The 16,273-nt window shown below is 52.8% G+C and overlaps 2 pseudogenes; one reads left to right on the plus strand and one right to left on the minus strand.

Moving 5' to 3' along the window:
• Positions 1–752: 752 nt before the first annotated feature.
• Positions 753–7,420, minus strand: LOC129043825 (uncharacterized; annotated as a pseudogene).
• Positions 7,421–9,209: 1,789 nt separating this feature from the next.
• On the plus strand, positions 9,210–15,866 carry LOC129043826 (uncharacterized; annotated as a pseudogene).
• The last annotated feature ends 407 nt before the right edge of the window (positions 15,867–16,273 follow it).

The following is a 16,273-nucleotide window of genomic DNA, read 5'->3' on the forward strand; positions in this document are numbered from 1 at the left end:
GGGATTACAGGTGCCTGCCCCATGCCCATCTAATTATTTTTGTATTTTCAATAGAGATGGGGTTTCACCATGTTGACCAGGCTGTTCTCGAACTCCTGACCTCAGGTGATCTACCTGCCTCAGCCTCCCAAAGTGCTGGGATTACAGGCATGAGCCACTGTGCCCAGCCAAAATAAGACTATTTTTATGTGTATATAATAATGCATAAAAAACAAATTTTTAGGAAAAATATGCTATTTTCTTGTGTGCACATATTTTATCCTAAAGATATCTTACCCAAAATCCCAATTCAAAAATTAAATCCTGGCCGGGTGCGGTGGCTCACGCCTGTAATCCCAGCACTTTGGGAGGCTGAGGCGGGTGGATCAGGAGGTCAGGAGATCGAGACCATCCTGGCTAACATGGTGAAACTCTGTCTCTACTAAACAAAATACAAAAAATTAGTCAGGCGTGGTGGTGGGCGCCTGTAGTCCCAGCTACTCGGGAGGCTGAGGCAGGAGAACGGCGTGAACATGGGAGGCGGAGCTTGCAGTGAGCCCAGATCGCGCCACTGCACTCCAGCCTGGGCGACAGAGCGAGACTCCGTCTCAAAAAAAGAAAAAAAAAATTAAATCCCTACAGAAAAACTGAAGCATTCTCCATCATTCCTGTCGAGGAAACATTATTAATATCCATATTATCTTTGTTATTTTTAAACCATAGTATTTTGCAGAGAACCTGATTATATCCCTTAACAATTGAGAACAAAAATATTTATTTTAAATGTTTATTACATATTTCCTTTGAAATTTTCAATGGCATAGTGCATTATTAATCTGCATAATATTTTACAATGGTAGTATCTATGCACACAATAATATACACAGAAACATGTTGGAAGTGTGTGTTAACATTTTTGGAAATGGACAGAACAAAGGGGAAGAAGCCTGCACCTCAATACTCAGGGCAGAGACAGGCCCCTCTAGGGCTGAATTTGAGGTCAGCACCATGTGCAAAGCTGATCTGGGCCTGCTGCAGAAAAGATGCTAAACTCATGTACACCACCTGGCCTCACTTTCCTCCTGTCCTCTGTGAAAGGGACAGGAGAATAACGGTCCCTTACCAGCCAATTAGCAGCTGTGGCCCTTGGGCAAGTAAGTCCCTTTTCTCCTCTGAGCCGCCCACTTTCCCAAGGTTCTGAGCCACAGAGAGAAGCTAGACCTGAGGGGGACATGGAGACACCTCATCGTACCATGAAAAGAAGTGGGCATCCGTCACCACCTCCCTCAGCATGCAGTTAGCCCGTTTTCCAAACTGCCATGATATATTTCACAGCCCAGGTTAGTTGGGGAAGAACAGGACTGTGCTGGGGCTCCTGGCTGCATTCCTGCTCTGCCTTTTGCTGCTAGCGAGGCCTTGGCCAGGACACAGCCCCTGTGTCCCCAAGTTTTCTCCTCTGTCATATGGGAATGATGATCTCATAGGGTTATGGGGATGATTAGACTCAACAACAGCAAGGGTATAAAATTGTGTCCAGCATAAGCAATCAGTGGTGTAATAGGTCAGGAGAAGGTGACCTGCAGGGCTCAGCGGTGATCGGGAGAGGTGATCACAATTAGCAACTGGAGAGAGCCTCCAGGTCTTGCGAAACACTGCGATTCGACACAGGTGGTGGTTTCACAGCATATTCAATTTCAGACAACATACACACCGCATCCTTAGGATACCCGGACTTTATGTTGGTGTATTATTCTTTTCAGAAAGCGTTTTAGTTTAAGTTATAGGTTTTGTTTTAAAGCAGGACCTGAGAATTAGAAAACAATCCTGGAAAAGATTCAGGCCTCTGCAGGCTGAGATGGGTCCCAGGTCTATATCTCTGAGGAGGAAAGAGGAACTCATTGAATTTGGGGGAGTACAGGGGAGCAGAGAGAAATTGCACTGGGTGTGCGTATGCGTGCGTGCATGTGTGTATGTGCGTACACAAACAGAGGGGCTGGAGGAGGAAATCAGCAAGGCCCAGAGAAGGGCAGAGAATCTCGAGGCCCGAAGGGCTGGTACTGCACTTGGCTGGATGGCAGGATGGCAGCACAGCGGCCTGAGGTTCATGGGTCATTTTTGCCCCCTCTCCATGCTCACGGACCCTTCATGGCTGTCCCCAGCTCTGAGATTTGGGCCTTGCAAGCTAGAACCAAGCATGCTCTCTGCCCAATTCTGAGGCAGTCGTTGGGACTGCGGGGCCGTGGACCCCTGCCAGGCTGGCCTGTCCCCGGACACTCAGGATGCACTTCGGCCTCCTGGCTCCTGCAGTCACCTGCACAAGCCTCCTTTTGAAGGTAATTTCAGGAGTTGTTACAGCAACACCTGCGAACTGAGGCAGACGACAGGGCCACCACAGAGGTGACACTGTGTGCAGGGAGGGGAGAGAGGAGCCACCTCTAGCTTTGCTTCCTGTGCCCCCAGGGAGTTGCCACTCATAGTGGGCTCCACCCTCCCCCCACCAACATGTTCCCTATCATCCTCCAAAAGCCACCGCCACTGTGCCCAGGGCCATACTCACCACTGAGTCCTGCCCAGACCAGGGACCGTCGGTCACCCCATCACTTTGAGTTTCCTCCTGCCTGGGCCACATCCAGATTCTGGGATGTTTTCCACACTCAGCCTCACTTTGCCTTTGACGCGCTATGGCCTAAATGTCAGTGTCTCCCAAATTTATATGTTGAAGCCTAATTCCCAATGGGGTAGAACGAACAGGTGGGGCCTTTGGGAATGCCCTGAAACCAGGCAGACTTTCTGAATAATCCCCTCCTGAAGGAAGTTAGTGCGCTCATCAAACAGGCTCCAGCAACCTCCCTTGTCCCCTTCGGCCACATGAGGACACAGCTAGAGGCACTGCCCTAAGGAATGGGTCCTCACCAGGCACTGAATCCTCAGGCATCTTGATCTTGGACTTCTCAGCCTTCGGAACTTTGACAACACATTTCGGGCGTTAGTAACTCCCCAGGCCAATGTACTTTGTTAGAGGAGCCCACCGGACTAGGACGGGCCCTCCCTTCTCACCTGACGTCACATACTCCCAGGATCCGCCCCTCACAAACTCACGCGTTGTGGGAATTCCTTGGGTGAAGGGGCCAGGAGAGGCCCCTGTAAACTGCTCACAGGCAATCAGAGGTCCCTTAGAATGGGGAGGACAGCAAGCACAACAGGAATCTATCAACAATGCACGACACACAGGACCCCAGCAGACCCTCACAGAAAAGGATCAAAGAGGGGAGGCAGAAGAGGGGATCCGCCACCACAGTGTGACAGCCTCCTACCCAGAACAGGGCAGTGGCAGAAGACGCAGGGAAAAGAGCCAACAAGAACAGAAGATGCACCTCACAGAGCCCAGAGTGGCTCCTGCTGTGTGCAGAGCCCAGGAACACCAGAAATCACAGCTGTGTCTATGGTCCAGAGGGACGAGTCAGTCGTTGACCACATCCTACATCACAAAACAGGGGCCTTTTCTAGAGTGAAGGCAAGGAGAGAACGTATTCACCACCCAAGAATGTATTCACCACCGAGGTGGGGAGCAAATATACAAGATTCGCGAGACTGCCAGGCCCCGCCTTTTCTCACAGAGGAAGAGGATGAAGCCGCATTCTGCAGGCTCTAGTAGGCTCCGAAGTTGGGGGCTGTGATCAAGAATAGGAAGGTCACACTCAGAGCTGGAAAGGCCCAGAAAGCTAGGAAGTCCCCCCGTCAGCTACTGTGCCCCAGGCCATCCACATCCACACACCCCAGTGCCTCCTGCCCCAGGGAGAAGAGTCTCTGGGTCCAGGACCCGAGGTCTGCAGAGACTCAGGAGACACAGAGTCCTGGGGTTCGCCACAAGCTTCATCCGAGGGTAAAATGCAAACCAGGATGAGGCATTTGATTCAGGGTCCTCCTGCACTGAGAAGAGGAAGGACAAGAAGAGCCATGGCCAAAGCAGGGGGAGTCAGGATGAGGCAGAGGCCGAGCTGCAGGCAGAGCCACCTCTGTGGTCCTAACCCGGGGATACCAGGTTCCTCCGGCCACCCCTCCCCACACTCCCCAGCTGACTTGGGAGGAGGCTTGCCATCACTATCCCGAAATTCTGCTCCAACGCTACACATATAGAGCTTCTGACTCTATAGAAGCAACGTCTGCATACACCAAGACAACTTGAATGACCCCCACCTAGCACGGCTCTCTAGTGACGCCCTCTGTCTGGCATCAGCTGGACTTCTGTGTCTCTTCTATCAGCCATGCTGGCTGCTGTCAAGGCAGTGCTTGGGTTTAAGGGATCCCAGGACTTTGTGCTCAGAGCGTGCAAGGCTCCACCTCACCCTTCCTGAGCGCCTGCCTGGGCTGCCCACACACACCTGCGCTGGGGAGGGGCAGAGGCGGCCACACCCACTCACATCTAACTCTTCCTCTGGGCCAACAGTTCACAGGCCAATAACTCCAAAATGCCACCCGTTCTTCATACATTTCCAAAAGAAGGAATGAAGAATACGGTGGCATGTTCACAAGCCTTTTTCTTCTGGAGGAAAAACAAAACTTTGACCAACGACACAGATAAACCAAATGTCTGCCCTGCTCCCTGACAATCCTTCACTTTCTGCAACCACGTGCAGAGGTGGGTACGGACAAGGCCACTGAGGCTTCTGTGAAAATAAATCTCTCAGTCACCCTAAAGGAAGGGTAAGAGCCATGGAGCTTCCTATTTCACCAAATGTGGAGGGGACGTTTGGGGGTGGTGGACCCTGCATTCTGAGGGGAAAGAAGAAACAGGACCCACTGCTGGGACCAGGGGCCAGCAACCCCCAGGAGTCCCTGGGCATTCAGCTGGAGGTGGCTCCCCCTGCATTGCCACCCACGGTGCGGCAGCCCCCGTTCTTCCCTTCTGTCCATCAGGACCCATGGAACTGGGCACCCGGCTCTGGGGTATGGAGAGCACACAGGAGGCCTGGCTCCTCCTCACCCCTGACTCTACAGAATTGAGTCTCAACTCAAGTCCCACATACAGGTCTTGGCTTTCTTTCCTGTTCCAACCCCAGAGAGGGCATAGATGCCCAGAGTGAGGGGACGGTTACTTGGCCACCAGGTGTGGAGCATCCCTGGCCAGCTGCTGGGAACCCCGCAGACCGAGGGTGTGGCTGGTACAGGGGGAAAGTGAGATCCTCTCCTCCTCTCTCCTGCCAAGAGTGGGCCAAGGAGAGAAGGGCCAGGGAAAGGTCCACTAACAAAACCGAGTGGGGAGGAGGGGTGATGGCCACAGCTTTCTACACGGAATCCTGAATGCCACAAGAAGTGTCCCCACCTGCTTCCATGCTGGGAACACAGTATTAGACCTCAGCACGAGCCACATGTCCCTGCCCACCCCTCGCCCAGAGGGGGATCAGGAACAGGAAGGACTTTCCAGTGCCATGGACAAGCCCTGGGTGAGCACAGGATGGGGGGGTCCTGCTGTGGTGGGTCCTGGGCTGACCGGAGCAGGTCCCAGAAGCAGGCGAGGGGCTGTGCAGTCTGCAGCATAACTCTGAACTTGACAATGAGGTCTCTCCGCTGAGTGCATACCTTGAGGAAGGGAAGCATCTTTCCATGGAGTCTGCCCCATTGCCTGCCAATGGCATTCGTGCCCATCTAGAGGACCAGCCGCCACCCCTGCTGGCTGCCAATGTCCTTTCAGGCAAACACGGCACCTTGAGAAAATGAGGCAGAGAGTGAAGGAAGGGTTTGAGTAGGAAAGTCACCAGCTGGTACTGACAAGGACACTGAGGGTACAGTGGTTCCATCTGAGCAGAAGTGTGTGCCAGGGCTTCCCTTGGAGCACAAAGACAATGCTGCAGGGATGGCTTCTGGCCTGGAAACTCCCTTTTTGGAAAGTGACCTGTGGCTCCAGGTAGCTGTTCTGTGTGCGACGGTGCTGAATCTTGTCCTTGTCCTTGGTGGGACCCCTTGTGCTCAGGGTGGAGGAGCTCTCCGTGACCTCCCTGGACCAGGTAGTGCCACGGGAGATCCCCTTCAGGCACTGTTGCACACAGGTCTGCCCTGCCATCTGCAGGAAGCGTGCGGTGTTCCCGGCTCTCCTTAGACACTCTCAGCCACTGAAGTCACTCTCCAAGCATCCAAGGGAGGCTTCTCCCTGCGCCTCTGGGTCATGTGGTCAAGGCCAATGCAGGGCAGAGGAGTGACCGCTGGAAAAGAAGAGCCCAGATGAAGTGCAGTCACCTACCTGAGGCCGGGCTCCGCTGGAAGTCCTCATGAAGTATGTCTAGGAAGAAACCACCAGAGTCACTGAGGGCCCCTAGATATGCAGTGCGGAGGGAAAGGGCAGCGCGGCTCATCTTCATGGAACCATTGCTACAGTGCTGGGATTTCATCACGCCTGCTAGCTTCATTAGTTACTATTCCCATGAAAAAGTAACATAGTAATGCAACATTTTATTTTATTACTATTTTTTTTGGACGGAATCTTTCTCTATCGCCCAGGCTGGAGTGCAGTGGCAAGATCTCGGCTCACTGCAACCTCCGCCTCCCAGGTTCTAAGACTTCTCATGCCTCAGCCTCCCCAGTAGCTGGGATTACAGGCACCCGCCCCCATGCCCGGCTAATTTTTGTATTTTTAGTAGAGACGGGGTTTCACCAGGTTGGCCAGGCTGATCTTGAACCCCTGACCTCAGGTGATCTGCCCACCTTGGCCTCCAAAAGTGCTGAGATTACAGGCGTGAGGCACCGCGCCCGGCCTTAATGCAACATTTTAAAAATCAAAATTCATGCTAAATATTCCATTGTGAGCAAAATATCCACATTTTAAATCAAGCCATGGTCAGATCCTGCAACTGCAACACTCTGACAGCTGTACAAGCGTTGGGCACGATGCGAAACTAAATTTTGGCAAATTCCATTCAACCTATAAAGTTGTCACCAAAGAAAAGGAAAAGTACTCACTTGCGGAATGTTCCAGACAGCTCCCAGGCGCACTGCACTGCCAGAGATGGGGGATCTGCTCCCCGAGGACTGGGGCTTTTCCAATGAAGGCCATTTTCCAGTTTCGTCTAAAAGCACAGAAGGACTTCGTGAAATGTTTGGCTTTTTCCTAAGGGAAGGAGGTGCCTACAGCGTTGCCATCACTGCTGCTGGCCACAGGAAGATGCGTACATATCGTCCCGCCCTAAGATCATGTTTTGAAAGTGGGCGACTTTGGAAATTAACTGAGGCTGTAACTGCCGAATAGAGCTGACGGGATCGGGGAGCTGTTCCGATGAGTCTCCAGAGCGGCCCGGTGACCGCAGGAGCTCTGAGTCATCAAAGACCGGGGCCAGGGAGCCGGGAAGGGGAAGGGCCCGCTGCTCCCGGGCCACCCCGGCACACATGGGCTAGGGGCAAAATTTCATGCCGCAACAAAGCGACTCATTTTTTTGGAACTGAGACTGTTCCAGAACTTCTTACTCACTCTTGGCGCCGCCCCAGCGCTTCCAGGCCCCGGACCCGCCGCAAACACCGCTGGGCTTGGACCCAAACCGCGGTCCGGTCCCGCCCGGTCTGGTCCTGTCCCGTTGGAGGTGGCGGTTGGGCGCAGCGCCAGGCGCGCGCCCTCTGCTGGCCGTTGGGAAGCAGCGAGGGAAGCGCTGAGCTCGCGGCCGAGCGGTGGTCGCTCGCCCCCTCGCGGGCTCTCGCGGAATCGCTGACATTCTACGTCTCTTGCTCTCTGCTCCTGGCTGGAGACTGTCTGCTCCAGCCTTGCCTGCTCCCTTTCCTGGGACACGCCTTGGAGCCATGGCTTAAAAGTAAGGACATCTTCATGCTTTTGAGATACCTGAATAGTAGATATCTGAATAGTATCTCCTCTTAGTCAGGCCTGAATACAAAGACCTGCTCCTAGTTCTCTTGGGAAACAGGACATAGTCTCAAAATCCAGAAGACCCAAGAGTCCTGTTCCCACCACCACATTCTCCAGGCTTCAACCAGCTGGACACGGAGGGCCACGGTGGTGCGTGAGATAAGATCTCCTGGAGAAACTACCCTCCAGCCTTGATCACAATCAGGAAGATGAAAGCAGATAATCTACTTTGTCCCTGTTTGGGAATCTCTATCTAAAGGTTCTTCTAAAAATTTGCCCCCATCTGAAGGCAAAGAAATACAGTCTTTGCCTGGGAGGTTTTTAGGGGTGAAATTGCAGTGCTCTTTTTCCACCAGGCGCGATGTATCACGCCTGTAATCCTAGCATTTGGGAGGCTGGCGGTGAGAGAAGTGAGAGGCTGAGGGGGAAGGATCCCTTGAGGCCAAAGTTCGAGACCAGCCTGGGTAACATAACGAGACCCCATCTTAAAAAAAAAAATACATTACATGAAAATATGGTTTTATTTCCCTTCATTTGACGTTCCCCACAGGAAAGCTGTATAGGAAGTTAAACTTGTGGCTCTTTCTAATCAATTATACCGATTGTTTGCCCAGCTCAAAAAAAAATCTCAACTCTTTCGCCCCGGTTGGCAAATATTAGTACCAAAATAATGGAATTATTTTGACAATATCTTGTACATTATGAGTTACAAAAATGTTTAGAGAGAAGAAAATTTTTATTCCTTGAATATTATTTGTAATATTCTTTGATCTATTACAATGATATAAAATAGCATTTGCTGATCTTTTGTTTGAACTTATCTTGTGACACTTTCTTCAGAATAGTATTTTGTTAAAACTGGTAGGTATCATAAAGATAAACAGTGACCAGTAGCTTGATTGTATTACAAATTTTTCTTTAATGTAAGAGGTTGGGGCAGGTATTTCTCATCAGGTGACTCACCTGTTTGGCTGTCTTTCAAACAGTGATTTAGAACATGGGTTACCTGGCGTTTTGAGGCTTTGATTAACGTATAACTAATTTTGTAATTGTGGTGCTTAGGTCTATTCCAATCCATGTAAATGGAGCATTCCCAGCCAGAAGCAGAGAGCAAGGGACAGAGGGAGGATGTCAGCGATTCCGCGAGAGCCCGCGAGGGGGCGAGCGACCACCGCTCGGCCGCGAGCTCAGCGCTTCCCTCGCTGCTTCCCAACGGCCAGCAGAGGGCGCGCGCCTGGCGCTGCGCCCAACCGCCACCTCCAACGGGACAGGACCAGACCGGGCGGGACCGGACCGCGGTTTGGGTCCAAGCCCAGCGGTGTTTGCGGCGGGTCCGGGGCCTGGAAGCGCTGGGGCGGCGCCAAGAGTGAGTAAGAAGTTCTGGAACAGTCTCAGTTCCAAAAAAATGAGTCGCTTTGTTGCGGCATGAAATTTTGCCCCTAGCCCATGTGTGCCGGGGTGGCCCGGGAGCAGCGGGCCCTTCCCCTTCCCGGCTCCCTGGCCCCGGTCTTTGATGACTCAGAGCTCCTGCGGTCACCGGGCCGCTCTGGAGACTCATCGGAACAGCTCCCCGATCCCGTCAGCTCTATTCGGCAGTTACAGCCTCAGTTAATTTCCAAAGTCGCCCACTTTCAAAACATGATCTTAGGGCGGGACGATATGTACGCATCTTCCTGTGGCCAGCAGCAGTGATGGCAACGCTGTAGGCACCTCCTTCCCTTAGGAAAAAGCCAAACATTTCACGAAGTCCTTCTGTGCTTTTAGACGAAACTGGAAAATGGCCTTCATTGGAAAAGCCCCAGTCCTCGGGGAGCAGATCCCCCATCTCTGGCAGTGCAGTGCGCCTGGGAGCTGTCTGGAACATTCCGCAAGTGAGTACTTTTCCTTTTCTTTGGTGACAACTTTATAGGTTGAATGGAATTTGCCAAAATTTAGTTTCGCATCGTGCCCAACGCTTGTACAGCTGTCAGAGTGTTGCAGTTGCAGGATCTGACCATGGCTTGATTTAAAATGTGGATATTTTGCTCACAATGGAATATTTAGCATGAATTTTGATTTTTAAAATGTTGCATTAAGGCCGGGCGCGGTGCCTCACGCCTGTAATCTCAGCACTTTTGGAGGCCAAGGTGGGCAGATCACCTGAGGTCAGGGGTTCAAGATCAGCCTGGCCAACCTGGTGAAACCCCGTCTCTACTAAAAATACAAAAATTAGCCGGGCATGGGGGCGGGTGCCTGTAATCCCAGCTACTGGGGAGGCTGAGGCATGAGAAGTCTTAGAACCTGGGAGGCGGAGGTTGCAGTGAGCCGAGATCTTGCCACTGCACTCCAGCCTGGGCGATAGAGAAAGATTCCGTCCAAAAAAAATAGTAATAAAATAAAATGTTGCATTACTATGTTACTTTTTCATGGGAATAGTAACTAATGAAGCTAGCAGGCGTGATGAAATCCCAGCACTGTAGCAATGGTTCCATGAAGATGAGCCGCGCTGCCCTTTCCCTCCGCACTGCATATCTAGGGGCCCTCAGTGACTCTGGTGGTTTCTTCCTAGACATACTTCATGAGGACTTCCAGCGGAGCCCGGCCTCAGGTAGGTGACTGCACTTCATCTGGGCTCTTCTTTTCCAGCGGTCACTCCTCTGCCCTGCATTGGCCTTGACCACATGACCCAGAGGCGCAGGGAGAAGCCTCCCTTGGATGCTTGGAGAGTGACTTCAGTGGCTGAGAGTGTCTAAGGAGAGCCGGGAACACCGCACGCTTCCTGCAGATGGCAGGGCAGACCTGTGTGCAACAGTGCCTGAAGGGGATCTCCCGTGGCACTACCTGGTCCAGGGAGGTCACGGAGAGCTCCTCCACCCTGAGCACAAGGGGTCCCACCAAGGACAAGGACAAGATTCAGCACCGTCGCACACAGAACAGCTACCTGGAGCCACAGGTCACTTTCCAAAAAGGGAGTTTCCAGGCCAGAAGCCATCCCTGCAGCATTGTCTTTGTGCTCCAAGGGAAGCCCTGGCACACACTTCTGCTCAGATGGAACCACTGTACCCTCAGTGTCCTTGTCAGTACCAGCTGGTGACTTTCCTACTCAAACCCTTCCTTCACTCTCTGCCTCATTTTCTCAAGGTGCCGTGTTTGCCTGAAAGGACATTGGCAGCCAGCAGGGGTGGCGGCTGGTCCTCTAGATGGGCACGAATGCCATTGGCAGGCAATGGGGCAGACTCCATGGAAAGATGCTTCCCTTCCTCAAGGTATGCACTCAGCGGAGAGACCTCATTGTCAAGTTCAGAGTTATGCTGCAGACTGCACAGCCCCTCGCCTGCTTCTGGGACCTGCTCCGGTCAGCCCAGGACCCACCACAGCAGGACCCCCCCATCCTGTGCTCACCCAGGGCTTGTCCATGGCACTGGAAAGTCCTTCCTGTTCCTGATCCCCCTCTGGGCGAGGGGTGGGCAGGGACATGTGGCTCGTGCTGAGGTCTAATACTGTGTTCCCAGCATGGAAGCAGGTGGGGACACTTCTTGTGGCATTCAGGATTCCGTGTAGAAAGCTGTGGCCATCACCCCTCCTCCCCACTCGGTTTTGTTAGTGGACCTTTCCCTGGCCCTTCTCTCCTTGGCCCACTCTTGGCAGGAGAGAGGAGGAGAGGATCTCACTTTCCCCCTGTACCAGCCACACCCTCGGTCTGCGGGGTTCCCAGCAGCTGGCCAGGGATGCTCCACACCTGGTGGCCAAGTAACCGTCCCCTCACTCTGGGCATCTATGCCCTCTCTGGGGTTGGAACAGGAAAGAAAGCCAAGACCTGTATGTGGGACTTGAGTTGAGACTCAATTCTGTAGAGTCAGGGGTGAGGAGGAGCCAGGCCTCCTGTGTGCTCTCCATACCCCAGAGCCGGGTGCCCAGTTCCATGGGTCCTGATGGACAGAAGGGAAGAACGGGGGCTGCCGCACCGTGGGTGGCAATGCAGGGGGAGCCACCTCCAGCTGAATGCCCAGGGACTCCTGGGGGTTGCTGGCCCCTGGTCCCAGCAGTGGGTCCTGTTTCTTCTTTCCCCTCAGAATGCAGGGTCCACCACCCCCAAACGTCCCCTCCACATTTGGTGAAATAGGAAGCTCCATGGCTCTTACCCTTCCTTTAGGGTGACTGAGAGATTTATTTTCACAGAAGCCTCAGTGGCCTTGTCCGTACCCACCTCTGCACGTGGTTGCAGAAAGTGAAGGATTGTCAGGGAGCAGGGCAGACATTTGGTTTATCTGTGTCGTTGGTCAAAGTTTTGTTTTTCCTCCAGAAGAAAAAGGCTTGTGAACATGCCACCGTATTCTTCATTCCTTCTTTTGGAAATGTATGAAGAACGGGTGGCATTTTGGAGTTATTGGCCTGTGAACTGTTGGCCCAGAGGAAGAGTTAGATGTGAGTGGGTGTGGCCGCCTCTGCCCCTCCCCAGCGCAGGTGTGTGTGGGCAGCCCAGGCAGGCGCTCAGGAAGGGTGAGGTGGAGCCTTGCACGCTCTGAGCACAAAGTCCTGGGATCCCTTAAACCCAAGCACTGCCTTGACAGCAGCCAGCATGGCTGATAGAAGAGACACAGAAGTCCAGCTGATGCCAGACAGAGGGCGTCACTAGAGAGCCGTGCTAGGTGGGGGTCATTCAAGTTGTCTTGGTGTATGCAGACGTTGCTTCTATAGAGTCAGAAGCTCTATATGTGTAGCGTTGGAGCAGAATTTCGGGATAGTGATGGCAAGCCTCCTCCCAAGTCAGCTGGGGAGTGTGGGGAGGGGTGGCCGGAGGAACCTGGTATCCCCGGGTTAGGACCACAGAGGTGGCTCTGCCTGCAGCTCGGCCTCTGCCTCATCCTGACTCCCCCTGCTTTGGCCATGGCTCTTCTTGTCCTTCCTCTTCTCAGTGCAGGAGGACCCTGAATCAAATGCCTCATCCTGGTTTGCATTTTACCCTCGGATGAAGCTTGTGGCGAACCCCAGGACTCTGTGTCTCCTGAGTCTCTGCAGACCTCGGGTCCTGGACCCAGAGACTCTTCTCCCTGGGGCAGGAGGCACTGGGGTGTGTGGATGTGGATGGCCTGGGGCACAGTAGCTGACGGGGGGACTTCCTAGCTTTCTGGGCCTTTCCAGCTCTGAGTGTGACCTTCCTATTCTTGATCACAGCCCCCAACTTCGGAGCCTACTAGAGCCTGCAGAATGCGGCTTCATCCTCTTCCTCTGTGAGAAAAGGCGGGGCCTGGCAGTCTCGCGAATCTTGTATATTTGCTCCCCACCTCGGTGGTGAATACATTCTTGGGTGGTGAATACGTTCTCTCCTTGCCTTCACTCTAGAAAAGGCCCCTGTTTTGTGATGTAGGATGTGGTCAACGACTGACTCGTCCCTCTGGACCATAGACACAGCTCTGATTTCTGGTGTTCCTGGGCTCTGCACACAGCAGGAGCCACTCTGGGCTCTGTGAGGTGCATCTTCTGTTCTTGTTGGCTCTTTTCCCTGCGTCTTCTGCCACTGCCCTGTTCTGGGTGGGAGGCTGTCACACTGTGGTGGGGGATCCCCTCTTCTGCCTCCCCTCTTTGATCCTTTTCTGTGAGGGTCTGCTGGGGTCCTGTGTGTCGTGCATTGTTGATAGATTCCTGTTGTGCTTGCTGTCCTCCCCATTCTAAGGGACCTCTGATTGCCTGTGAGCAGTTTACAGGGGCCTCTCCTGGCCCCTTCACCCAAGGAATTCTCACAACTCGTGAGTTTGTGAGGGGCGGATCCTGGGAGTATGTGACGTCAGGTGAGAAGGGAGGGCCCGTCCTAGTCCGGTGGGCTCCTCTAACAAAGTACATTAGCCTGGGGAGTTACTAACGCCCGAAATGTGTTGTCAAAGTTCCGAAGGCTGAGAAGTCCAAGATCAAGATGCCTGAGGATTCAGTGCCTGGTGAGGACCCATTCCTTAGGGCAGTGCCTCTAGCTGTGTCCTCATGTGGCCGAAGGGGACAAGGGAGGTTGCTGGAGCCTGTTTGATGAGCGCACTAACTTCCTTCAGGAGGGGATTATTCAGAAAGTCTGCCTGGTTTCAGGGCATTCCCAAAGGCCCCACCTGTTCGTTCTACCCCATTGGGAATTAGGCTTCAACATATAAATTTGGGAGACACTGACATTTAGGCCATAGCGCGTCAAAGGCAAAGTGAGGCTGAGTGTGGAAAACATCCCAGAATCTGGATGTGGCCCAGGCAGGAGGAAACTCAAAGTGATGGGGTGACCAATGGTCCCTGGTCTGGGCAGGACTCAGTGGTGAGTATGGCCCTGGGCACAGTGGCGGTGGCTTTTGGAGGATGATAGGGAACATGTTGGTGGGGGGAGGGTGGAGCCCACTATGAGTGGCAACTCCCTGGGGGCACAGGAAGCAAAGCTAGAGGTGGCTCCTCTCTCCCCTCCCTGCACACAGTGTCACCTCTGTGGTGGCCCTGTCGTCTGCCTCAGTTCGCAGGTGTTGCTGTAACAACTCCTGAAATTACCTTCAAAAGGAGGCTTGTGCAGGTGACTGCAGGAGCCAGGAGGCCAAAGTGCATCCTGAGTGTCCGGGGACAGGCCAGCCTGGCAGGGGTCCACGGCCCCGCAGTCCCAACGACTGCCTCAGAATTGGGCAGAGAGCATGCTTGGTTCTAGCTTGCAAGGCCCACATCTCAGAGCTGGGGACAGCCATGAAGGGTCCGTGAGCATGGAGAGGGGGCAAAAATGACCCATGAACCTCAGGCCGCTGTGCTGCCATCCTGCCATCCAGCCAAGTGCAGTACCAGCCCTTCGGGCCTCGAGATTCTCTGCCCTTCTCTGGGCCTTGCTGATTTCCTCCTCCAGCCCCTCTGTTTGTGTACGCACATACACACATGCACGCACGCACACGCACACCCAGTGCAATTTCTCTCTGCTCCCCTGTACTCCCCAAAATTCAATGGGTTCCTTTTTCCTCCTCAAGAAATATAGGCCTGGGCCGCATCTCAGCCTGCAGAGGCCTGAACGTTTCCCAGGATTGTCTTCTAATTCTCAGGTCCTGCTTTAAAACAAAACCTAAACTAAAATTAAAACGCTTTCTGAAAAGAATAACACACCAACATAAAGTCCGGGTATCCTAAGGATGCGGTGTGTATGTTGTCTGAAATTGAATATGCTGTGAAACCACTACCTGTATCAAAACGCAGTGTTTCGCAAGACCTGGAGGCTCTCTCCAGTTGCTAATTGTGATCACCTCTCCCGATCACCGCTGAGCCCTGCAGGTCACCTTCTCCTGACCTATTACACCACTGATTGCTTATGCTGGGCACAATTTTATACCCTTGCTGTTGTTCAGTCTAATCATCCCTATAACCCTATCAGATCATTTCCATATGACAGAGGAGAAAACTTGGGGACACAGGGGCTGTGTCCTGGCGAAGGCCTTGCTGGCAGCAAAAGGCAGAGCCGGGGTCTAGCTGGGAGCCCCAGCACAGTCCTGTTCTTCCCCCACTAAACTGGGCTGTGAAATATATATCATGGCGATCTGGAAAACGGGCTAACTGCATGCCGATGGAGGTGTTGATGGATGTCCACCACTCTCCACTTGTTGGGAGGAAGCCTGAACGTCCCCCTCAGGTCTAGCTTCTCTCTGTGGCTCAGAACCTTGGGAAAGTGGGCGGCTCAGAGGAGGAAAGGGACTTACTTGCCCAAGGGCCACAGCTGCTAAGTGGCAGGTAAGGGACCGTTATTCTCCTGTCCCTTTCACAGAGGACAGGAGGAAAGTGAGGCCAGGTGGTGTACATGAGTTTAGCATTTTTTCTGCAGCAGGCCCAGATCAGCTTTGCACACGGTTGGTGCTGACCTCGAATGCAGCCCTAGAGGGGCCTGTCTCTGCCCTGAGTATTGAGGTGCAGGCTTCTTCCCCTTTGTTCTGTCCATTTCCAAAAATGTGAACACACACCTCCAACATGTTTATATTATTGTGTGCATAGATACTACCGTTGTAACATTTTTTGCGGATTAAAAATGCACTATTGTATTGAAAATTTCAAGGAAATGTGTAATAAAACATTTAAAATTAATATTTGTGTTTTTATTGTCAATGGATATAATCAAATTCTCTGTAAAATATTATGATTTAAAAAGTAATATGAGCCAGGCGAGGTGCCTCACACCTGTAATCCCAACACTTTGGGAGGTGGAGGCGTTTGGATCACCTGAGGTCAGGAGCTCAAGACCAGCCTGGTCAATGTGGTGAAACCCCCGTCTCTACTAAAAATACAAAAAATTAGCCAGGCCTGACGGCAGGTTTCTGTAATCCCAACTACTCAGGCAGCTGAGGTAGGAGAAACGCTTGAACCCGGAAGGCGGAGGTTGTGGTGCGCCGAGATTGCGCCGTTGCACTCCAGCCTAGGCAACAAGAGTGAAATTCTGTCTCCAAACACACACATACACACACACACACACACAAACAGAAAATA

This window comes from Pongo pygmaeus, chromosome 13 (genome assembly GCF_028885625.2).
Source record: "Pongo pygmaeus isolate AG05252 chromosome 13, NHGRI_mPonPyg2-v2.0_pri, whole genome shotgun sequence".
In the NCBI taxonomy this organism is placed as follows: domain Eukaryota; kingdom Metazoa; phylum Chordata; class Mammalia; order Primates; family Hominidae; genus Pongo; species Pongo pygmaeus.